Genomic DNA, 14829 nt, shown 5'->3' on the forward strand with positions numbered 1-14829 from the left:
GCACCCAGCCTCACCAGCCTCAGCACCGACCAACCAGTTCTGCTCCCATGATCCCCAGGCCCTTGTGACATCCTCCCTCTAAGGAGACCCACCGGACTTTCCTTTCCTGCAAGTCACTCTGTGCAGTGCTTCTTCACGTAGCCCCCTTCGTCTTTGCACACCAGCTTCCTAGACATCAGCAACTCTGCTCCCAGCCGATACAGGACACTCCTGAACTTCTACTGCTGGAACTTTGGACCTGGTCCCAACATCGAACTAAAACGAGAAGGTGAACTTCGTGAAAGCATTGTTTGAATTTCTATGCATTTTTCTGCTTTTTCCCCATTGTTTCCTATCGTGCATGGAAGGGATATATTTATCGAATTTAGCACAATTGCATCTCCAAAAGTACTTACCTTAGAATTGTGTTCTTGGTCTTTAAAATTATATAAAAATTTATATTATTTTTACAAATTGATCTCAGATTGATCCTTGAGCGTGTGTCTCATGTATTGCCTGTTTGAGTACAACAAATGCTTAACACTACCCTCTGATGAGCCTAACTGTTCGCCCACACTACCACATAAAGAGAGTTAGCATTATCAAAATGAACCTCCACTTCTCCACGACCACCACTATGTCATCACTGATCTGGCTTACGCCTCCACAGCAAGTGCTAGAAATTGGGTTTCTGGTTGACTGGGGTATGAGCCCCAGTCAGGAAGCAACCACAATCCTATTTACTGTAAGAGTCAGGAAAACCCTGAATTAACCTGAGCTCACCCTCTGGTAGCTTGGCACAGAGCAGTCAGGTTAAACTTCGAGGAAATATGTAAAGTATTGCTGCAACACTTCAAACAGTAAAACAGTGAAAACACCACATAAAAAGATCCCATAAGAGGTTTAGAAAAATAGAGTAATTTTTAATAACTAAAACAAGACCAAAATGACAAAAACCCAATCAGGGAAACCAGAGATAAACGTTTTAGGGTAAAATAGTGCCTAAAAGTACAAAGCGCCAACAAGGAATATCTGGTTGCGCCGGACCGAGACAAAGACACCATATTTAAGGCCAATTGCCCGCTGAACAAAGTACCTTAAATCCTAGTGATGAAGTGATGAAGTGTTGTGTTAATCAGAGGCAAAGAAGCATTGCGCAGTCGAAGGGATGCGTCAGTTCCGAGATGAGGAGAGTCTGTGGTGCTAGATCCTGTTGCGTTGTTGTCTAGGATCCTGTCAACGGGGCTTGCGATGTGAAGTCTGTACCTCGAGGATGCACTGCGCAACTTGGGATGTGTCGGTTCTGAGGTGCTGTGAGTGGTGATGTGTAGGCCGGCATTGCCATTGACAAGAAATGCGAGAACCTGGATCAGAAATGTGCCGCGCCCTCGGCGGTGTGTCAGTCCCGAAGACTGCATAAGTGCTATGGACCTTCTACACCAGGCCCATTCCACGCAGTAGCGGCAATGCATTGGTTCTGCTTGAGGATGCGTTGCTCATCCAAGGAGAAGCGTCAGATCGGCTCGAGGGTGTGCCATTTAGCAGAAAAGATGTGTTGATTCCACCTGTAAGCACCTTAGGCCCACTTCTGAGGGTCAAGTGCTGGGTGGCACCACTTGACAGGGTAGACTCACAGATGGCAGAGTCTAGTTGCAGATGCAAGGTTGCTGGAAGCCTGTTATATCCCTGAGGCTTCAGATCAGTCGGCCAGCCAACTAGCCCTTTGAGTCACTCTAGGCTCTGGGTTCAAGAGATACAGGTCCACTCCTTTTCACACAGGGAAGGAAGTCAGCAGGTTAGCACAGCAGGATAGCAGTTCTTCCAGAGCACCAGTCCAGCAGAGTGGCAGTCCTTAACCGTGGGCGGAGAACTCCGCTCCGCCAGCAGAGAGTGCAGAGATTTGCCTACTCCATGTTCTGCGGAGAACGCGGAGTAGGCAAATCACCGCACACTCCGCAGCAGAGCAGAGTTGGCCCGCCGCCTGTCTCCACACCCTATTAAGATATAAGTTACATGTGATTTAAAAAAAAGTAAAAACCACTTACCTGTTCTTGTGAGAAATACACGGGTGTGTGTGCATGTGCAGTTCTCTCAAGCAGTACCCCTATGGCGAGGAAGAGGAGGAGGGCAGCCCGGGGCCGCCACAGTAAACAGGTAAGTAGTTTTTACTTTTTTTTAATTACTTATACCTTATATCTTAATAGGAGTGGAGGCAGGCGGAATAGTGGAGCTCCACGGAGTTCCACCGAGTTTGTTGCCAACTCCGTGGCCCTCCGCGTAGCCCTGGTACGCGGACTACACCCAGGGTTTAGCAGCACAGCAATGCTTCTTGCTGGCAGAGTATCCACAGGTCCAGAAGTGTGGTGTCTGAGGTCCATTACTTATACTCAGTGGAGCCTTTGAAGATGGGAGACTTCAACGACATGCCTTGGAAGGGTGCAGATGTCCTTTCTTCCTGCCCTGGCCCCAGACTCACTACAGGGGGGTATCCAGCATTTTGTGTGTGGACAGGACACAGCCTATTCAGGTGTAAGTGAGGCTGTGCCCAGCTCCTCCCACCCATCCTGCCAGGATGCCCCATCAAGTCACGCCTAAGCTCCTATTGTGTGTGGCTGTCTAGGTGGAATATACAAAGCCTAACTGCCAACTACACCCAGTCATGTGACTAGGGACAGGATGCAGGCACCAAATGTGTGAGTCAAGAAAATGCAAACTTTCCAAAAGTGGCATTTTCAGGATTGTCATTTAAAATGTGACTTCACCATAAATTAGGATTTTCAATTAGGATTCAAGAGACACCAAACATGGACCAGTTATATCTTTCCATCTGGAGATTACACTAAAATGTTATTAGGTAATCTCAATGTTATTCTATGGGAGATATAGGCCTTGCAGTTGTGAAAAACAAATTTAAGAGTGTCTTCACTACCAAGACATATGAAACTTAAAAGTATGCATCCTGCTTTTTAAAGACATTGCACCCTGCTCTCTGTGCTGTCCAGGGCCTGCCATAGGGTAACTTATACGTATTATAAAGGAAGGTTTGGGCCTAGCAACTGGTTTTATCTTGCCAGATCGACATGGCAGTTTAAAACTGCACAAACAGGCTCCGCAATGAAAGGCCTCAGACATGTTTAAAGGGCTATTTCAGCTGGCGGCACAATGAGTGCTGCAGGCCCACCAGTACCATTAAATTTACAGCCCATGGGCACATGTAGTGCACTCCATTAGGGACCTATAGGTAAACTAAATATGCCAATTAGGGTTATGCCAATCAAACCATGTTTAGGGGAGTTAGCACAGAGTCCTAAGCCCAACAGAAGCAAAAATCCAGCAAAATTGGAGGCAAGCAGGCAAAAGGTTTGTGGGAAAACCACCCTAAGACTGTCAGGTCTAACAGCGAGGAAGAGAGGAAGACTTCGACCAGCTAAAACATGAACACTGCGCAGGGGGTCCCAGGCCATTTACCTGCCCCTCCACCCCAGAAAAAAAATACAGATTGACACTGGTTCATCATTGAGAAGGAACTGCAATTTATTTTTAGCTGCTCACTCTTCCTCTTTAGTCTTTTCTTTTTCCCCCAGATTGGTGGGGATTTATTATTGACGTGGTTCACGAGTTTGGCAATATATCATTGGGTATGTACTTCCCATTTTGCTCTGGAGGAGAACAGAAGATCTCATCCAACAATTCAGATACTGATAGGTCAGAATAACCTGATGCTGGCTAAAAAAATGCTTCTGCTGCCACCATTTCTTACCTTCAAGAAGGCTAATGTTTCCATAATAATCTTCATAATCTTCTTTATCTGAACCTCAATCTTCTTTATCTGAACCTCTGTACCCTCTAACTGGTTGAGAAGATGGAGCAGAGGTACTCGAAGAGGAAGGTGATGGGGAAGGATGCATCCTCTTTTCTAAATGCTTCCCCATTGTCACTCAGAATTGCAGAATAACAATAAGGCTTGCCAAAAACAACTGTAATCCTCAATTACCCCCATCTCTGATCTTTAAATAGAAGGACTAGCAGGTATCCACCATAATGCGTGTGATGCACTTTGCATGCTGGAAATAAACGTATGCATCTGCACAGGCAAGCAAAAGTAAGCACACGTTGTGCCTTCGCTGTGGGGTTGCCGGGGGTGACATCCTGCCTTGGAGAAGTTCTTTCCTGGGAAATCTCATCAGACACGAAATTACTCTTGCTTCTTAGCACTAAGGAAATAGGAGATAACAGATACAGAAGACATTTATTATTTTTGGACCTAGTTATCGAAAAGGGATATCGCCAGACTGTGGAAGTCCACTACATCGCCCTTGGTGGGAGCCTGGAAGAAGGGGATGGATCATTGCATGGGGCTGAAGGTCGCAGTGTTTCAGGCATGAGGATGCCCGCAAAATCATTCAAAGATTTGGCAAAGGTGGGCCAATTACAGAGGCATAGACTTGGCCCCGGTTCCCACCCTGGAGTCCTAACTTGAAACTGAAGTGCAACATTTTAATACAGGGCCTTGAGATTTTGCAGAAGGGTCCTGTTCTGTTTCTGAATGATGACTTTATTGCTGAATTGTAGGGTATAGGGGTGTGGTGGTCGGGGACTAACTGCGTGCCGTAGTGGTTCCATTGTTTCTGGGAATTTGCTGTATAATTTCTTTTTTCTGTATGAAGGCTGATCCGGCCTGGATATTCTGCTAAAATCCAATTAAATCTGTTTTGAAGAAAAAAATCAGCGTACGTGCATAGTGAAGATTGTACACTTCCTGAATGACTAGTCTAATGTGCGTGCTCTACTCTTAACATGGGATCCTCCAGGGACTGAGAGGCTATGTGGAAGCATCCTAACAATCTAACGGAAGAATCCTGTGGAAATAAGGCATCCATGATCCAACTAATATAAAAATACTGATAACCTATGCATTTCTCTTTTTAAGAAGCGAGTGCATCCAAGCTGCATAACCTTACTGATTTTAAGGTCTGGAGGATCAATTCTAACAATTCCCATTGCTGGCTGCGCCCTCATAGGGACAAAAGGTATCCCCAACCCTGCAGGGAGAGAAATCTTTGCACAAATCTTGGAGTAGCCTGGATGCTACCTCTACATGTGAGTTTTTTTGTCCAGAGAGGAAACAAAATAGAAATTGCTGGGGATTCTAACCTATTTATGGTAGCCAGCTGAGAATGGGTGAGGCTATAGTTAGCAATTCCTGTTTTGTTTGCTGTCCTTAGAAATGGTTACATTCCTCATGAAGAAATGAGTGGGACCAAGGGGTAGTTTGGGGTGTTACACCCCAAAAATAAATGTATTTTCTTATGAAGCGTTGGGTACAGGTGCTTTCAGTCGGGTTTGGTGAGGTGTCTGTCGGATTTCACCTGGGATTTTTGCATACAGACAGACAAAAACGCCCAAAGACTCTCTCCCTCAAAATGTTGGTTATTTTATAAATTACTGTGTTTTTTCTCACTTAGAACTCCTACCATTCCACATTTCCCTCCCTTTCCACTCTCCTTTAGCCCCTCTCCTGTGCCATGCTAGACATGTATTTTAACTTTGCCAGTCTGATTGTTGGAAAATCTGATGCTCTCCCCCTCCCCACCACCACCAATCTCACAGACCAAGCTACGTCCCTGAGTGGGACGACGATAAGAGACTTAGAGGTAATGGTGCTTGCACCATTCATGGAAAAATGATGCAGACTAAACAAAGACATGGACAAAAGGCCAGCACCCTCAGCCATTGGTTGATTTTAATGTCAGTCAAGACAGGGAGGGTTCTCTATCCTTGAGTATTTCATTGGAAGAGAGGAGCAGTGCGCTCTTTTTCTCTTTCATTGTTTGAAAGTTGTCTCTTCGCCAAGGTGAGCTAAGCAGCATCCTCGTTTAAGCTGCTACATGAGGCACGAGTCACCACCAGAAGGGCCTGAGCACAGTGGATCCACAAACTGTGCTTGCAGGGTTCAGTATTATGATGGCAGGTCGTCTCCAGTGATCTGCTGCGAGGGAGGGGGGAGTGTAACCTGCAGGACTGCACCACTTCCTCTCTGACTGTTGGTTTCAATTTTTCTTCTGTCCCCAACATCAGACAAACTGCATGAACTGGTGGAGGGAAGTGGTACCTACCTCTCTGTTCCTGGTATTGGGTGAGTGGAATCCTTTCTTTTTAGGCGTTCTTTCAATGTCAATAGAGAAACATAGTGTTGCACTTGGCCCTTTTTGCAGAGTCATCCCAGAACTTTCTGCCTTCCTCCTGTATTTTTTCTGACCTGTTGGTGGTGGTTTTATGACTCTAGGCACTTTTTCACTGCTGATCAGTGCTAAAGTGCATATGCTGTCTTTTGCAAATTGTGTTATGGATTAGTGATTCCATGATTGGCTGTTTGATTTACTTGTCAGACCCTAGTACAGTGCACTATGTGTGCCCAGGGCCTGTAAATCAAATACTGGTGGTGGGCTTGCAGCACTGATTTGTCACCCACAGAAGCAGCTTATAAGATGTGGCTCAGGTCTGCCACAGCAGAGCCTGTGTGCAGTCTGGGACTGCCATGTCGACTTGGCAAGTGCACACACTTGCCAGTCCTCAAACCTTCCCTTCTCTACATGTTAGTCACCCCTAAGGTAGGCCCAAGGTACCCCTGTGGGCAGGGTGCATTGTATGTGAAAGGTAGGACATGCCCTGATGTGTGTGGCATGTCCTGATAGTGAAATACTATTTTTCACTATTGCAATCTGTTCCAATAGGACACAATGGTTAGTTTGTTTATAACAACTGACCCTTGCAACAAGTTAGAAAAGAAAAGTTGAGTATGCCTGAACTCAGAATCTTAAAGTGCATCTTTTAGTGAGGGTGATTTTTAAATTTTGTGTTTAAAAATAGCACTTTTAGAAAGTGAGTATTTTCTTGCCTAACCATCCAGTGTGCCTCTGCTAGGTTTGTGTATTGGTTATCTGGCTTTTGGGTGACAGGGGTTGGAGAAGGGCAGTGGCTCCAGAAGTGTGATGAAACAGGACTGGGCTGGATTTAGAGTAGGAGAGGAGATTTCCTTTTCACCTGAATGGGCCTGGTCTACCTTCAACAATGCTGTCTCCACCTCCTGCTATGAAGCTGCACCAGTGAGGACAGAACTGGTTTTGGCTGGGTACAGACACTCTCTGCCTTCAGAGACCAAAGGATTTTTGTGGATAAAAAGAGCGGCCCAGACACAAGACCTTTAGATCACTTCTGGGAAATCAAGAGGAACCTTTTGCCAAGGAGAAGACCCGGAGAAGCTGAGGAGGAATACTGCCCTTGTGCTGTTTGTTGTCTGGGGTTGGCCTGCAATTACTGCTTGCTTCCAAGGAAAGGAGAAAAAGTACTTTGCTGTCTTTGCTTTGTCATCTGCTTGAAGAAAAGATCTTCAAGGGCTTGTAACTGAGCTTGCCTCCTGTTCTGAAGTCTGAGGAACACAAAGATGTCACCCCTTCTGTCTCCCTGCATCTGGAACTGCTGTTTAAGCTGCTACAGAAGGAAATTTCAACACCGACGTCGGCGAGCGACGCCGCATCCTGCACCGAAGCCGTGAGTGCTGCTCCGACTTACGACGTAGACCCGACGCTTGCTGACATGCCGCATCGACTCCGAAGCCGACTTCATCATCGCGGAGCCGACCCTCGACATGGGTGATCCCTGAATCCATCGCCATCATAAGCAACAGTGGTTTCGGCACCATTGTGACGTCACCTCCTCGACGCAGTAAGGAACCGTCATCTCGCCTCCCCTGCGCTGCAGTAAGGAGCAGAGGCTGCACCCCCTCTGGGGTCATAAAGAGCCGACGCCGTGCGGTGCCTACGAAGCCGCACCTACCCGACGCTGTGAACTGTCTTTGCTTTCATCAGTTCCAAGGTACTGTTCTTTGTGGGTCTGCTTGCCTCCTGGCCTGACGCTGCGCACCTCGCGGTCGGCACCGTACTTTGGGATTTCCACCGGTCACGACGTCGTTATATCTCCAAGTGGAGTTATTTGTTGCTACAAACTTTATTTCTGTGAATAACCTATTTCTGAGGATATCTTGATACCTGTACTGTGGATTTTTGTCATTTGGTCTTGTTTTGGTTTAGATAAAGATTATTTATTTTTCTAAACTGTTGTGTGTCCATTTGTAGTGTTTTCACTGTATTACTGTATGCGTTCACAAATGCTTTACTCACTGCCTCTGAGATAAGCCTGTCTGCTTGTGCCAAGCTACCAAGGGGGTGAGCAGGGGTTCTTTTAGAAGTGTATCCCCCTTACCCTGACTAGAAGAAAGGACCCCCATTTCTAACAAATGTAATCTGTCAGTCCATAGTCTCTTACATTAGACTCCCGAAAAGCCAGGTCTTGAGGTCCTTCCTGAACTGGGGCAATGGGGGAGATTGCCGGAGGTGGAGGGGGAGGGTGTTCCAGGCTTTGGCTACGAGGTAGGGGCAGGACTTTCCTCCCATTCTAGTCTGACTGATATATAGGACAGTGGCCAGTGAGAGCTGGGATGATCGGAGGTGTCTTTTGGGTGCGTGGAAAGAGAGGTGATTGTTTAGGTATTTGGGTCCGGTGTTGTGAAGGGCCTTGTATGCTTGGGCGAGGATTTTGAAGGTTATTCTTCTTTAAACTGGAAGCCAGTGGCAATCGCGGAGGTGTTGGGTGATGTGCCTACAATGGGGGATGATGAGGATCAGTCTGGCTTCTGCGTTCTGGACAGTCTGGAGTTTGCGAATGAGTTTCTTGTTGATTCCGGCATAGAGAGCATTGCCATAGTCCAGTCTGCTGCTGATGCGTGCGTACCTGACCGTTTTTCTGGATTTGGTTGGGATAAATCTGAAGGTCTTTTGAAGCATGCGGAATGTGTTGAAGCAGGTCGAGGCGACGGCGTTGATCTGGCGGTTCATTGCGAGCGATGACATGGAGGATGATCTTAATGTGCCTCAGGTGGCATGGGACTACAAGCATATTTGACAATTGTTCAACTTCAAATGTCTTCATTAAACTATGTAATTGTACCATCTGTCATTGCAGAATGTAAAATAAAGGTCACACATCTAAAAAGCCAGATCTATGTCCTTTTGCCAATGCTTGTGTCTTTCTCCAGCCTCTCCCCCAACCCTTGGCTAATAACCAAGCTGCTCTTTGCTTTGTGTTTCCTTTACATTTTTTGCCTTTATGTAACAATAATAGGAAGTTGAGGAAAATCAGGAAATATATTTCAAGGGATCTTTTATTCATAGGTGGCAACTTAAAGATGACTTTCAATCATCCCTGTTTTTTCAGCTGCTAATACTAAACATTCTTGGTGTACGTTCTGCTTAGCACTAGGGATGAAGGATATTGAGCCTTTATAGATTTTGAATAACAGGTCCACTTTCGAGTTTTTCTTTTGAGATGAAATCATGTCCGAGGGTATATGCTAGGTTGTTGTTGCCTCTCGAGGCTCTCCTCTATTCCAGAGAAATCAAAGTTCACCCGTAAATTAAGAACTGGCTAATTCATGCCCCTTGTCTTTGCATGTTAAAGTTGAACATCTGAGACCTGCTCTATCCTTTCTTGTTTCAGGAAATGAATGTAATTTCTTTCCAGAAAACAGAATTCATCAGAGCTCTTTTCAACACTAAGGCAGGAAAGGTCTTCCTTCCTCTTTCCAAGGCGTTGAAAGTGAAGTCTCACCTGGGAGTCCTTCTCAGTCTGAAGGTGATTCCTGCACCGCATTGGCTTCAGTAACAAAGGGATGGCCTCCTCCATGTCTGTGGTGCCAGGGCCAGATTGAGCCTAAAGGCTCCAGTGCAACATGTCCTAAGATGTTGGAGTCAGGATTGTTTGACCATTACAGTATTGGAATGCTTTGATGCATTCTCTCTGATGGTAAATCAATTTGGCCGATCTTTTCAAGACAGAGGCTCTTTGCCCTCCTCCATTTGTCTTGACAGCAGATACCAGTGGAAATGCTGTGGGTATACAATGGATATTGAGTCTGCTGAGAGTCTATGGTCTCCCCTCACTATGAATATGCAATCCAGTTGGAGGGAACTCCACACAATGTGGGTAGCACAAAACCCTTTCTCTACTCAGATTGAGGGGAATCAACTACTGGTGTGGGCAGACAAAATGGTGGGCAAGACATGACAATATACTTGAGGGGAACAAGTCTGTACTGTCAGGTCCTGCATCTGCTAGGGGTGGAAAATCTACAAGCTGATGCATGGAGTCACTTGTTTCCACCCTCAGGGGATGTTCTTTTCTTCGTGTGATCTTCTAGGTGATTGTTAGTAAGCTGGGTTTGTCGTGCCTCTTCCATCCCTGCATATTGCTCAGCTCCTTGCGTTCTGTACATGAGGTCAGGTACAGGGAGCTTGGGGGATGGATTCACTGCCATTCCTTTGGCCTCAGGGTCTATATTTTGGGTTTCATTCCATTGTGTTACTCACGCAAGTGATCCACTTAAGGAGTAGGGGGATGGCAGTAAAACGGTTAGCAAATTAATACTGGTTCCCATAGCTTTGCCTCAGCTAGTGAAACGGGATAGACCAAGCCCCTGAGGCCTTCTGCCTTCCATAGGTCTCAGTTACATTCCCAACAATTGAAATGACGCACGGTGATGGCATGGAGACTGCTTGAAGAAGGGTTATTAAAATTGGGTGTCTGTGTCTCCATGAAAGTATTTGGAGCCTTGAAACATTCAGGCATATTCCAAGCACTGGTGCCTCTTTGGTTCCTGATGCTCCTCTTAGTCTTTTTCCCCACTATCCTGGGATGGGTTGAGAACTGAGTTTCTGATGGATGGATTTCATTTGGGGCTGACTTGGTCATCAATGAGGCGTCAATTAATCGCTATACAAATGCTGGTTGAGGTGGGACTGTTGCCTCTATTGTGTACTTTGCTTCTGGACTGCTCAGTCCCTTAGTTGGCTTGGTCCCCAGTACCTCCTCTGTGGTGTTCAGGGCAAAGGAATTTTGGGGATGACATTCTCTTGGGTGGGTGGTAAAGGTGTCTCCATGGAGGGTGGAATGTAAGGGTGTCAGATTTGCATGGCTGCAATTTAGTCCACTTCGAACACTTTTATTTCTCTGCCTTCTCGGCCTGCTTGGAACCAGCATTTCGCAGTGTGCCCTCTCACTGTCCTGCATCTGTTCTTCACCACTGGGCCTTCTATACTTTTTTATTTATCTGGCTGTTTCTGTGTGGAGTTTTCCCATTAAACATTTACACCAGTGTGCTGCAAGTGTGAGCTTGTTTACCTTCATTTCAGCTCCAGCCATGGGCACACTGCATCCCCTTGTGTGAGGACAGTGGTGAGGAGAAGGGATGCGGGGGCAATGCCTGGATTACTTACTGAGGGTTTCTATTACTCAGAGTAGTACTCTTTCTCCTCATAGTCCTACGTCCTACCCACCTTCACTGGTTGGCCAGATGCTTGTTGTATGCATTTGGGAGCTTGCTACTACAGGACTCATCATCTGTTGGGACAGGAAAGGTATATTCAATGATTTCAGCAAATTAGTGCTGAAGACTGAGACTTGCATTAAATTAGACTTAGGGACCAATTTAGAGTTTGGTCGGCAAACACTTAGGCTGCCCGTCTGTAGTGGTGAAGCAGGCACTGAATCAGGTTTGACGAGTTTAATCGTAATAGGCTACACGGCAGACATGAGACCAAGGCAGTTCACCGTCCAGCTCCAACCGCCCACCAAACCTTTTTGAACAAGGCAAAGCCCAACAACAAGGCAACTAGGCAACAGTGGAATATTCAGTAGAAGATGACACAAGCAATAAAACATTGGGATACAGCATAAGTCTAGATCATAGGAAAATAACATGCAGAGAATACAACATATCCTCCTTTCTCAATAAATAAAAAACATAAAAAACAAAAACAAAAAGATAACAACAGTAAGACAATAACAAGCAAAGAAATTAGTAGTGATACAGAATTTCAAAAATTCAAAGGCGGTATCTAATGGGAATAATTTTAGGTCTTGAGCTTCTCCTAACAGAAACCTCGGGAGGCACAAGAACATCACAACCTAGCGTAGAACCAGATCATGTTGTCCAGGAATTTCACAACATCATAGTTACCAGATTTGGCCCATTTGATACAGTCAGCCACCATTTGATTCATGCGCTTGACGAGGCCATTGGACTGGGGGTGATAAAGAGAACTTTTTTACATGTTTGATTTTACAAGACAGCAAAAATGCTTGGAAACTGGCACTGATAAATTGTGCTCCATTGTCTGTGACCATGGCTTCAGGAAACCCTTCTCTCAAGAAAACATCTTTAAGAAATAGTATGACATTTTCAGAGGAAGGGTCCATGACCAGTTTGATCTCAGGCCACTTGGATCCATAATCAATGAGTACAAATTTGAAATGACAACCACCAGCCAAAACTTCAAAAGGACCCATGAAGTCCAGACCAACCTTGACCCATGGTCCGGATGGACACTCGATGGGGAGGAGGGGTGGAGTCGCAACTTTCAACCCTTTGTCAGCTGACTGGCACACAACACACGTTTCAGCGTTCATTGAGGGCTACCAGAAGGTCTCACGGATGCGTCGCTTAGTGTGAGTAGAGCCCAAGTGTCCATCATGAGCTTTGGAAATGATGCTCTTTCTGAGGCTCAGTGGGGGAATAAACTTGTCTGAGCTTAATAAGACTCCACCCTCCAGAGATATCTCCAACTCATCCTTCCAAAACGGTTGTAGAAGTGCAGAAAGAACGCGTTTTCTGGGCCACCCACACTTGACATATTCACACACTTGCTGCAAACTTTTATCATTGCTTCTGAGCCAATATCATGTTCCTGTAGATCGAGGCAAGCTTCAAAACAATCACCAGAGTCTTCCACACAAAAATCTTGAAAACCATGTTCCACTTCCCCATTTTTCAGTGGAAACCTGGAAAGAAAATCAGCCCTGATATTTCTGTCCCCAGAGATATGGATGATATCAAATTGGTACTTCATAAGGCAAGACACCATCTGGACAATCCTGGGGGAACAACACTTACTAGTACCAGAACCAAGGATACTGGCCAAAGGCTTGTGGTCAGTCCTCAAAAGGAAATGTCTGCCCCATACATATGAGTGAAACTTTTCAATGGCCCAAATACAAGACAGGAGTTCCTTCTCGATGACGGAATACTGGAGTTCCCCATCTCTTAGGACTCCAGAAGCAAATGCAATGGTGTTTTCGTCATTGCGAGAATTCTGGGTCAATACGGCCCCTAACCCAACTTTGCTAGCATCAACAGTTATGCATGAGGGTAGATCAGGATCGTAAGGTTTGAGTGCTTCACGGTTGCCGAGACATTCTTTCACATGCTGGAGAGCAGACGCACACTCATCAGACCACGTAAACTCAGCACCTTTCCTAAGAAGGCAGCTAATGGGGCATACAATGGAGGTATAATTGGAAATGAATTTGGAATAATATTCCAAAAGACCAAGTTGTGACTTGACTCCAGTCTTGTCAACTGGCGTAGCAGCATGAGTAATGGCATCCAACAGGCCTTTCCAGGGTCTAATTCCTTCACCAGAAATAAGATGTCCGAGATACTTCATCTCCTCACTGAGAAATTTGCACTTCTCTGATTTGTCCACAACACCATGCTCGTGAAATATCTCCAGAACTCTACTCAATAAGGAGTTATGTGACAGGACGTCTTTGGAATAGATCAAAACATCATCCTGAAACACTAAAACTCCCTCAATGCCACCCAATAGATTTTGCATGACGCGTTGGAACACAGAGGCAGCTGAAGCTAGCCCGAAGGGCATACTTTTGTACTGAAACGTACCCAGGGGCTAGACAAAAGCTGTGAGGGGGTGTGAATCGGGATGCAATTCTATTTGATGATAGGCACTGGCAAGATCTAACTTGGAGAAGTACTTTGAGCCTCTGACACAGGCAAAAAGGTCACAAATCTTGGGTAAAGTGTGGGAGTCGACCCAAATCTCTTTATTTGAAGACCTCAAGTCAGCACAAACGCGTAACTTCCCACATCTCTTAAGTGCAACGACCAAAGGCAAAAGCCAAAGGGAATACTCTGTAGGCTCGATGATGCCTTGAGTGCACAAAGACTTATGCTCCTTTTCAAGATCATACCTGACGCTAAAAGGTACACCTCTTAACTTGTGCTTTACTGGAAGGGCTCCATCTTTCACAATGATCCTGTGTTTAAAACCCCAAATCATTCGTAGTCTATCACTAAAGACAGAAGGAAACCTTTCTTTCTACACACACTGATGATACTCCTCTGAAACTACAATAACTTTTTCTTTTGACAAATATGTTTATCTTTGCATTGGCAAACAAATTGGTCTCTGATCAATTGATCTGTAAATGTCTCGAATTGACAGACAGAGGCTAGTCTGCGTAACACAGAGATGTAGGAGTCAACATCTTCTCCATCACCTTGATGTCTTTTGAAGAATGTGTGACGCAAGACCATTAAGCTAGGTTGTTTTTTATATCTGGTTTTGAGTTTTGTTATCGTATCTTCATAATCGTCTACGTCATCACCTGGAAGGTGAGGTATTTCAGGTAGATGTTTAAATGGACCTTCCCTCGAATCATAAGGAATGAAGAAGAAGACATTTTTTGCGTTCACTGCTGAATCTGGCAGCTCCAATTGCTCCAAGATAGGTTTTGAAAGCATCAAACCAAATCTCTGATCGAACACGGGGTTCTCCTGGACATTCTAGAAATGAAGGAGGAGGAGCAACAGACTGCATAGTACTGTGAAGAAACAAAAGATAAATAGAGAAGAGTTTTGCGGAGAGAAAGTGAAGCAAGAAATGAGACAGAAAGGGTATTGCTGAGTAGAGGGAATAAAATGTGGAAATCAGCAGG

The sequence above is a fragment of the Triturus cristatus genome, chromosome 7 (assembly GCF_964204655.1).
Source record: "Triturus cristatus chromosome 7, aTriCri1.1, whole genome shotgun sequence".
Classification (NCBI taxonomy): domain Eukaryota; kingdom Metazoa; phylum Chordata; class Amphibia; order Caudata; family Salamandridae; genus Triturus; species Triturus cristatus.